The sequence below is a fragment of the Rutidosis leptorrhynchoides genome, chromosome 8 (assembly GCF_046630445.1).
Source record: "Rutidosis leptorrhynchoides isolate AG116_Rl617_1_P2 chromosome 8, CSIRO_AGI_Rlap_v1, whole genome shotgun sequence".
NCBI lineage: Eukaryota > Viridiplantae > Streptophyta > Magnoliopsida > Asterales > Asteraceae > Rutidosis > Rutidosis leptorrhynchoides.
Window position 1 is genome coordinate 79,060,443 of NC_092340.1, and position 12,174 is coordinate 79,072,616.

Sequence of the window (12,174 nt, forward strand, 5' to 3'; positions counted from 1 at the left end):
GTCCATACCTATTATCACATCAAAACTCCCTAACTCTACTGGTATCAAATCAATCTTAAATGTTTCGCTAACCAGTTTAATTTCTCGATTCCGACATATATTATCTGCTGAAATTAATTTACCATTTGCTAATTCGAGTAAAAATTTACTATCCAAAGGCGTCAATGGACAACTTAATTTAGCACAAAAATCTCTACTCATATAGCTTCTATCCGCACCCGAATCAAATAAAACTTAAGCAGATTTATTGTCAATAAGAAACGTACCCGTAACAAGCTCCGGGTCTTCCTGTGCCTCTGCCGCATTAATATTGAAAACTCTTCCGCGGCCTTGTCCATTCGTGTTCTCCTGGTTCGGGCAATTTCTAATAATGTGGCCCGGTTTTCCACATTTATAACAAACTACATTGGCATAACTTGCTCCGACACTACTTGCAACGCCATTACTCGTTCCGACACCATTTGTTCCTTTCGTTCTATTAATCCCTGGTCCGTAGACCTCACACTTCACCGCGCTATGACCATTTCTTTTACACTTGTTGCAAAATTTGGTGCAGAACCCCGAGTGATACTTTTCACACCTGTGGCATAGCTGCTTCTGATTGTTGTTGTTGTTGCGGTTATTATTGTTGTTGGGATGATTGTTGTAGTTACTGTTGCTGTTGTTGTTGTTGTTGTTGGGCCGTTTATTGTAGTTGCGATTGATGTTGCGATTGTTGGGATAATTGTTGCGATTATTGTTGTAATTGCTGTTGTTGTTGTATTGGTGATTCTTATCACCGTTTTCCTCCCACTTTCTTTTGACTTGCTTCACATTGGCCTCTTCAGCAGTCTGTTCTTTAATTCTTTCTTCAATCTGGTTCACTAGTTTGTGAGCCATTCTACATGTCTGTTGTATGGAGGCGGGCTCGTGTGAACTTATATCTTCTTGGATTCTTTCCGGTAATCCTTTCACAAACGCGTCGATCTTCTCTTCCTCATCTTCGAATGCTCCCGGACACAATAGGCACAATTCTGTGAATCGTCTTTCGTACGTGGTAATATCAAATCCTTGGGTTCGTAACCCTCTAAGTTCTGTCTTGAGCTTATTGACCTCGGTTCTGGGACGGTACTTCTCGTTCATTAAGTGCTTGAATGCTGACCACGATAGTGCGTACGCATCATCTTGTCCCACTTGCTCTAGATAGGTATTCCACCATGTTAACGCAGAACCTGTGAAGGTATGCGTAGCGTACTTCACTTTGTCCTCTTCAGTACACTTACTTATGGCAAACACCGATTCGACCTTCTCAGTCCACCATTTCAATCCGATCGGTCCTTCGGTTCCATCAAATTTCAAAGGTTTGCAGGCAGTGAATTCTTTGTAGGTGCATCCTACATGATTTCCTGTACTGCCAGATCCAAGGTTATTGTTGGTATGTAGCGCAGCCTGTACTGCGGCTATGTTTGAAGCTAGAAAAGTACGAAATTCCTCTTCATTCATATTCACGGTGTGTCGAGTAGTCGGTGCCATTTCCTTCAAAATAGTCAAATGGAACAAGTTAATCATACAGAATATTAAGAGTAGTTAATAGTATTTCGTAGCATAATATGAACTCATTTATAAAAGCTTTTTCTTCATATTAGCGTTTTATAAGTTTAAATTCGGGTAGTACCTACCCGTTAAGTTCATACTTAGTAGCTAATATACAATTCAACTACTACAATTCTATATGAAAAACTGATTGTAATAATATTTCGCGTTCAAACTTTTATACAGTATTTTACAAACTTACAATACCGCTTATTTTACATATAGCATGAAATATAGCACACAATAAATTTGATACAAGATGGTTGTGAAGATAATTCTAGCTAGTACACAAGTCGTTCAGCAAAGGCAATAAAGACACGTAATTCATACGTCCAGAAACAAGTCATGCATTCTGGTTTTACTAGGATTACTTCCCATCCTTGGTCTTGTGGAATATAACCGTTATGGCCGTTGATAAGACAGCGTGTTGTAACGTCGTCAAAGGGACGAGGGTTACGTAATGTCCAACAGTCCCATAACAATCTAAAAACCTCATTTCTTACCCCAATTACCGACTCCGTCACTTGTGGGAACGTTTTGTTTAATAGTTGCAGCCCGATGTTCTTGTTCTCACTTTGGTGAGAAGCGAACATTACTAATCCGTAAGCATAACATGCTTCTTTATGTTGCATGTTAGCCGCTTTTTCTAAATCACGAAGTCCAATATTCGGATATATTGAGTCAAAATAATTTCTTAACCCATTGCGTAAAATAGCATTTGGGTTCCCTGCAATATATGCGTCAAAGTAAACACATCGTAACTTATGGATTTTCCAATGTGATATCCCCCATCTTTCGAACGAAAGTCTTTTATAAACCAAGGCATTCTTGGAACGTTCTTCGAATGTCTTACAAACTGATCTCGCCTTAAATAGTTGTGCTGAAGAATTCTGACCGACTCTAGACAAGATTTCATCAATCATGTCTCCGGGTAGGTCTCTTAAAATATTGGGTTGTCTATCCATTTTGTGTTTTTATACTGTAAAATAGACAAGAGTTAGATTCATAAAAAAAATACTTATTAACACAAGCAATTTTTACATATATCATAAAGCATAAGCACACTATATTACATATATTACACCACACGAATACAGCTATCTTATTCCGACTCGCTTGTTTCTTCTTCTTCGGTTTTGGTTCGTTTTGCCAAGTTTCTAGGGATATATGATGTTCCCCTAATACGAGCCGTCGTTTTCCACATTGGTTTAGAAAAACCTGGTGGTTTAGAGGTTCCCGGGTCATTATTACAACTTAAAGACTTCGGGGGTTGACGATACATATAAAGTTCATCGGGGTTGGAATTAGATTTCTCTATTTTTATGCCCTTTCCCTTATTATTTTCTTTTGCCTTTTTAAATTCAGTTGGGGTAATTTCTATAACATCATCGGAATTCTCGTCGGAATCCGATTCATCGGAGAATTGGTAATCCTCCCAATATTTTGCTTCCTTGGCGGAAACACCATTGACCATAATTAACCTTGGTCGGTTGGTTGAGGATTTTCTTTTACTTAACCGTTTTATTATTTCCCTCACCAGTTCTATTTCTTCATCCGGTTCCGATTCTTCTTCCGGTTCCGATTCTTCTTCCGGTTCCGCTCTTCTTCCGGTTCCTCTTCGGGAACTTGTGAATCAGTCCACGAATCATTCCAATTTATATTTGACTCTTCAATATTATTAGGTGAGTCAATGGGACTTGTTCTAGAGGTAGACATCTATCACATAATATCAAACGCGTTAAGAGATTAATATATCACATAATATTCACATGTTAAAAATATATAGTTTCCAACAAAATTTGTTAAGCAATCATTTTTCAAGTAAACACGGTCGAAGTCCAGACTCACTAATGCATCCTAACAAACTCGATAAGACATACTAATGCAAAATTCTGGTTCTCTAAGACCAACGCTCGGATACCAACTGAAATGTCCCGTTCTTATTGATTAAAAACGTTCCATATTAATTGATTTCGTTGCGAGGTTTTGACCTCTATATGAGACGTTTTTCAAAGACTGCATTCATTTTTAAAACAAACCATAACCTTTATTTCATCAATAAAGGTTTAAAAAGCTTTACGTAGATTATCAAATAATGATAATCTAAAATATCCTGTTTACACACGACCATTACATAATGGTTTACAATACAAATATGTTACAACAAAATAAGTTTCTTGAATGCAGTTTTTACACAATATCATACAAGCATGGACTCCAAATCTCGTCCTTATTTAAGTATGCGACAGCGGAAGCTCTTAATAATCACCTGAGAATAAACATGCTTAAAACGTCAACAAAAATGTTGGTGAGTTATAGGTTTAACCTATATATATCAAATCATAATAATAGACCACAAGATTTCATATTTCAATACACATCCCATACATAGAGATAAAAATCATTCATATGGTGAACACCTGGTAACTGACATTAACAAGATGCATATATAAGAATATCCCCATCATTCCGGGACACCCTTCGGATATGATATAAATTTCGAAGTACTAAAGCATTCGGTACTTTGGATGGGGTTTGTTAGGCCCAATAGATCTATCTTTAGGATTCGCGTCAATTAGGGTGTCTGTTCCCTAATTCTTTGATTACCAGACTTAATAAAAAGGGGCATATTCGATTTCGATAATTCAACCATAGAATGTAGTTTCACGTACTTGTGTCTATTTTGTAAATCATTTATAAAACCTGCATGTATTCTCATCCCAAAAATATTAGATTTTAAAAGTGGGACTATAACTCACTTTCACAGATTTTTACTTCGTCGGGAAGTAAGACTTGGCCACTGGTTGATTCACGAACCTATAACAATATATACATATATATCACAGTATGTTCAAAATATATTTACAACACTTTTAATATATTTTGATGTTTTAAGTTTATTAAGTCAGCTGTCCTCGTTAGTAACCTACAACTAGTTGTCCACAGTTAGATGTACAGAAATAAATCGATAAATATTATCTTGAATCAATCCACGACCCAGTGTATACGTATCTCAGTATTGATCACAACTCAAACTATATATATTTTGGAATCAACCTCAACCCTGTATAGCTAACTCCAACATTCACATATAGAGTGTCTATGGTTGTTCCGAAATATATATAGATGTGTCGACATGATAGGTCGAAACATTGTATACGTGTCTATGGTATCCCAAGATTACATAATATACAATACAAGTTGATTAAGTTATGGTTGGATTAGATTTGTTACCAATTTTCACGTAGCTAAAATGAGAAAAATTATCCAATCTTGTTTTACCCATAACTTCTTCATTTTAAATCCGTTTTGAGTGAATCAAATTGCTATGGTTTCATATTGAACTCTATTTTATGAATCTAAACAGAAATTGTATAGGTTTATAGTTGGAAAAGTAAGTTACAAGTCATTTTTGTAAAGGTAGTCATTTCAGTCGAAAGAACGACGTCTAGATGACCATTTTAGAAAACATACTTCCACTTTGAGTTTAACCATAATTTTTGGATATAGTTTAATGTTCATAATAAAAATCATTTTCTCAGAATAACAACTTTTAAATCAAAGTTTATCATAGTTTTTAATTAACTAACCCAAAACAGCCCGCGGTGTTACTACGACGGCGTAAATCCGGTTTTACGGTGTTTTTCGTGTTTCCAGGTTTTAAATCATTAAGTTAGCATATCATATAGATATAGAACATGTGTTTAGTTTATTTTAAAAGTCAAGTTAGAAGGATTAACTTTTGTTTGCGAACAAGTTTAGAATTAACTAAACTATGTTCTAGTGATTACAAGTTTAAACCTTCGAATAAGATAGCTTTATATGTATGAATCGAATGATGTTATGAAAATCATTACTACCTTAAGTTCCTTGGATAAACCTACTGGAAAATAGAAAAATGGATCTAGCTTCAACGGATCCTTGGATGGCTCGAAGTTCTTGAAGCAGAATCATGACACGAAAACAAGTTCAAGTAAGATCATCACTTGAAATAAGATTGTTATAGTTATAGAAATTGAACCAAAGTTTGAATATGATTATTACCTTGTATTAGAATAATAACCTACTGTAAGAAACAAAGATTTCTTGAGGTTGGATGATCACCTTACAAGATTGGAAGTGAGCTAGCAAACTTGAAAGTATTCTTGATTTTATGTAACTAGAACTTGTAGAATTTATGAAGAACACTTAGAACTTGAAGATAGAACTTGAGAGAGATCAATTAGATGAAGAAAATTGAAGAATGAAAGTGTTTGTAGGTGTTTTTGGTCGTTGGTGTATGGATTAGATATAAAGGATATGTAATTTTGTTTTCATGTAAATAAGTCATGAATGATTACTCATATTTTTGTAATATTATGAGATATTTCATGCTAGTTGCCAAATGATGGTTCCCACATGTGTTAGGTGACTCACATGGGCTGCTAAGAGCTGATCATTGGAGTGTATATACCAATAGTACATACATCTAAAAGTTGTGTATTGTACGAGTACGAATACGGGTGCATACGAGTAGAATTGTTGATGAAACTGAACGAGGATGTAATTGTAAGCATTTTTGTTAAGTAGAAGTATTCTGATAAGTGTATTGAAGTCTTTCAAAAGTGTATAAATACATATTAAAACACTACATGTATATACATTTTAACTGAGTCGTTAAGTCATCGTTAGTCGTTACATGTAAGTGTTGTTTTGAAACCTTTAGGTTAACGATCTTGTTAAATGTTGTTAACCCAATGTTTATAATATCAAATGAGATTTTAAATTATTATATTATCATGTATGAATATCTCTTAATATGATATATATACATTAAATGTCTTTACAACGATAATCGTTACATATATGTCTCGTTTAAAAATCATTAAGTTAGTAGTCTTGTTTTTACATATGTAGTTCATTGTTAATATACTTAATGATATGTTTACTTATCATAGTATCATGTTAACTATATATATATCCATATATATGTCATCATATAGTTTTTACAAGTTTTAACGTTCGTGAATCACCGGTCAACTTGGGTGGTCAATTGTCTATATGAAACATATTTCAATTAATCAAGTCTTAACAAGTTTGATTGCTTAACATGTTGGAAACATTTAATCATGTAAATATCAATCTCAATTAATATATATAAACATGGAAAAGTTTGGGTCACTACAATATGATCGTACAAGATGAATCCCTCAACCAGTTCGAGTCCCTTAGATTCCGATAACTATTCCGATAGTTATTCCGACAGCTATTCCGACATAAAGTTTCACTCGAGCTCCGAAAGCAGTGTCACCGGAATGAATCAACCAATCAGCCATCCTCAATTCATCTGATGGTTTCGTAGTCGACTAAATCAATGGAGACGAGAAGAAGGCGATCCTTTCCATTCACCAACCTGCACTCTTGGTGAAGAACCTGAAGTACTTACCGGTTAACCTGTTCGTAACATCATTTTCTCTCTCATTTCCCGAGTATCTCGCCACGACTATATCACAAGTCAGATTCAAAACCTTATTCATTCGCTCGTTCATACCGACAATCATCCCGGAGTAATAAAGTCAAAGAGTTTCGCGCCCGAGTCGTAGCCTTGGAAAATATGGTGCAAAATGTACCAGCTTCAACAACATCAACGACATCAACTGTACCACCAGCAACAACACAAACCACAACAATACACGCCTCAACATCACAATCGATACCCGAGCATAATCATCGTTCTACATAACGTTATGCATCATTTATCTTCGTTCAACATGGTGAATATGTAATCTCTAATGTTTTAGAGATTATATATTTTTGTTCTCACGTAAATCAAATGAGTTTAATATCATATTAACTCATTAAATCCATGATTGCATCTGAAGAAAATATATATACAAGTATATTTTTATAATAATTGTAATTAAAAATTCTTTCGTACAAACTTTTAATGGTGAAAATATTTTAACGGGTAGGTAATACCCGAGGAATATTTAGATTTCACTTTAATAAGTTACACTGTACATTCGACGAAGCTGATTCAACAGTCATTTACTATCCTACTTACAACCACCGATATGCGTATCCGCTCACCAAAGAATAACTATTTTCATTCAAATTCAATTTCATATTTGGATTTTGATCTATCAGAATCCGACAAGTGGCATAATGAAGAAAACATTGGACAAAATAAAATCTGTTAGAAACAAACAAATTAACTAGGAGAAATTCTGTTAAGAATCCACGCTAACAAAATCCTAGCTAACTGTTCCTAGCTAACTGATTACATTTTATTTATCGCAATTTAATTATCGCAATTTACATTCTCGCAATTTTATTTATCGTCATTTAATTTCTGTTATTTACTTTACGCACTTTATTTATCGTCATTTAAATTTCTGTTATTTATATTACGCACTTTAAATATCGGGACACGTATAGAAGGTTTTGACATATCATATCGATGCATCTATATATATTATTTGGAATCACCATAGACACTCTATATGCAGTAATGATCGAGTTCTCTATACAAGGTTGAGGTTGATTCTACAATAATATATATAGTTTGAGTTGTGATCGAGTCTGAGACATGTACACGGGTCACGATACGTATTAATTAATTCGAATATTATATATTAAATCATATATGAATTATTGGACTGTCAACTGTGGACTATCGACTGTGGACTAATAACATTGGACAATTAAAATGAATTAAAATATTGATTATAACATATGAAACTAAACAAATCTTCAAGTTTGCCACTTGATTTCATTTTAAACCTCATTTGTATCTTGACAATTACAATCTGCATTCAAACCTTTCATAATTCTTGAAAACACCTCAATCGAGAAGACGAACCAACCGCACTTCATCTACGGAAGAAAAGATTGATACATATAGTTATGCACCTGAAAAACTCTCGGAAACTGAGTAAACATTTAACACGTAGCTGTGTTAATTCCTTTAGTGTTATTATTACCCAAAATAACTTTGCAATCCCTCTTCAAAGTAGTCAATTTTGTCACAGCTTCAACAAATCAACTTCGACTTTCATTCGGATTAGCCTTATTATAATCTTGATTATATAAGTTACCTTTCGTCATCGTTACCTGAGAATCGTTTATATTTCACGACCTTAGCAGTAAATTTACCAGCAATTTCATTGATCTCTGACCTTCCGAAGAATCAATTTGTTCATTGAAACCCTATCATATACTCATCCGTATCTTGTAACGAAAATTGCCATACCAATTACCAGGGTTTAGCAATCAGTATTTTGAAATCTCGCAGCATGTCTACATCAATAGTTATATGTATACATATAACAATTATCTCCTAGAATTACGATCTTCAATTCTAAAATTTTGAAAAGCACCCAGTCTACAAATCAATACCACAAATTCTGAAAAAGCTGAATACAGCAGCACAAACTGCACACGACCTTAACTGTCGAAAGTTTAATGATAAAGAATGGAGTATTGGAAACACTCAATAGAAAATTTAGTATCGAAAAGCGGATTATGCGAAACTATGAAGGAAGCCGTGGACAAATCACAAAGAATAAGTTTGACTTCAAAGAATCTAAATGATTCTGTTTCTGATGAAATCTTTAGCGAATACCTTGCTTCCGAATCTAAACCCTTACGGATAAATCTTCTTCATCATCCATCGATATTAGAAATTCTAAGATATCATCGTATCTTTCATTATAAATGTCCTCCATATTTCTGAAGATATTTTATAACTATTCTTATCTGAAATCATTAATCTCTTCGTGATATCAGTGTTACATGATATAGAAACTGATTAGTTTCTATATTCTGTAAACTTTCGAATTTAAAATATGAATGTTATTGAAGTAATGTTGGGAACTGATGCATGAGTTAGTATAATATAATGACACTTGATCAACGTGATTATATTACAGTAAGTCATCCTGAGTTTCTAAATGGAACATGATGATTCACAGATTATAACGTCATCATGTGACATGTTACCTAACTCTTTCATTCTGATTAACTTCTAAACATATCAAGAAACTATATTCTTGATAGTTCTATTCTCAGTGATTCAGGTAATTTGACAAATCAAATCGTGAAATTTCGTTCTTTCTTATTTAGAACATTAAGTTCATTTGAAATTCCATATTTACGAATTCTGGATCATTACTCGCTTTATTAGAGGTCGAGAAGAGAATAAAAAGGAAAAGAGCTCAAAAATATAAGAGAAAATATAAAGCCCAATAACAACACGGAGATTACAAACCGTGGATATTAGTACGGATAGCAATATAAAGACACGGTATAATTAAGAATATTATCACCCTAAGGTAATAGTAAAAGTAAACAGATTTTTCTGGTGGAAGATTGAAAAGAAGGATGACAGAAATGATAATTAGGAAAATATCAAGGATTAGAACCGGATTAAGCATTTTCACAATCTTTTGGATGTATGAACTAAGAAAGAAAGTATAGGAATGTTGAGAATAATGGAACGGAAGAGCTTAATTTATAATGGAAATATCAGACAGAGTAATCGAGGCAGATCACCGTATTTAATTATAGAGATCTTAATTTCCTTACTCGCCGAAGAATCAAATCTTTTAGATTTCGAAGATTTTCTTTAAATCCCTTGAATTCCGGAATTCAACCCTGACTCTGTCAGAAGTTAAGATGAATCTTTACTTTCCTATTTCACTCTTTTGTGATAGCTTCATTCATACGCTTCTATTAATCAAATCATTTTATCCATATTACTCAATGATGATAAAACTCTATTCATCAACTCATATTTGTCATGAAAACATTCTTATTGTTATCCATGACGACCTCTATCAAATTTCGGGACGAAATTTCTTTAACGGGTAGGTACTGTGACGACCCGGAAATTTCCGAACAAATTTAAACTTAAACTTATTACGATTTCGACACGATAAGCAAAGTCTATAATATTAAGTCACAACATTTTTGAACTGATTTATATATTCATTTGACCTTCGACCGTTCTCGACGATTCACGAACAACTATTTGTAAATAGATACATATATATTTAAAAATATAAATATATATATTAATTCAAAATATAATTTGAAATATTATATTAGTTATTTATTAGAATAAATTTTGTAAAATAAAATAAAATAAGATATAATAATGATGTATCTTAAAATGAATCAATATATATAAAGTATATTAAAATTAAATATTAAAGGATTGTAATACTCGTTTGATATTCCGATTAATATTAAGTAAGTTAAATTCAAACTTATATGATTTTAAAATAAACGGTGATTTGAAAATGAGTTATATAAATTATAGGATTTTTAAAATGTATTTAGTAGCTATTTGTTAAATTTTAAAACTTTTTATATTTTACTTGGGATTGAGAGTGAATAATTAATTTAATTTTTATTTAATAGTTAATGACAAAATTTTATACCATAATGACTAAAATAAATAAAAAAAATAATTACTATAAAAAAATTTGGGATTTTTCTGAAGACTCTTATGCACCACTGATTAACCGTGAAATACGAAGTCCAGTCCATGAAAAGCGACGGCTAATATTATCACACGTTTATATAATTATATTATATTATAATTAATATTTTACTATTATTATTAAACATTTTAACCAACACCACTACAATCACTTTCAAATTATCGTATCCGTGATTTATATTAAACTTACTATTCGACTACTGTGCCTGATTGAATGATTGAAGAAGTACTATGACTATGATTGAATTATAATGAATATATAATGTTTTCTGTTAGCCATATCTATCAATCAATATCTACCTTTATTTATCTATATTTCTATATGTTGAGTATACATAATACTACATGATCATCACCTCTAATCTTCAAACTTCTTCCTTTTTCTTTCTTCTTATTCTTTTCGTGACCAACACAACACCATCACACCATGTCTAATATGGTAGTTTATCAAATAACTGCTATCTTCCTAAGAATGTGAAAGAGATCTAATAATAAACTAAGGTTCTGTTGAAACTTAGATTATAAAGATTATCACTAAACAAGTTTATACAAGTTACCTACAAAGCGACTCTACTATCTTAATAGCTATTGTGTATGGAGTTCCTTTGGTCGTATACTTCCCAAGCCAAGCAACAACGAGACCAAAAGTTATACCGGTAAACACCCCGTCACCATTTTTTTCTCTCGTTAAAACAACAACACCATGGCCACCATCAAGCCACCACCTACCTCATGCAAACCAAACACCATTCTTGTTCGACCCATAACCATCGACCACTAACCATCATTTTCTTTTACACCACATAAATAATACACCATAAACCATCCAAGAACAACCCTTTGTTTCTATATTTATTCGAAATCACACTGTAACTATTTTTTTTCTTCTTTTCTCTTTCGATCACCTTAGGACCACCTTTGATCATCACCATAGCCATCACCCACCTCACCATCTGCATTACCTCTGCTGCTGCGTATACCTTCTGTTTTAATCAAACAACACCAACTAACACCATTGAAATGCTACTCATTACTTTCTGTTTCACTACTGTAGCTACACCCATTCGAACCATATACGGTTTGATTATCTATTTTTATTTTTACCAACCCAAAAATGA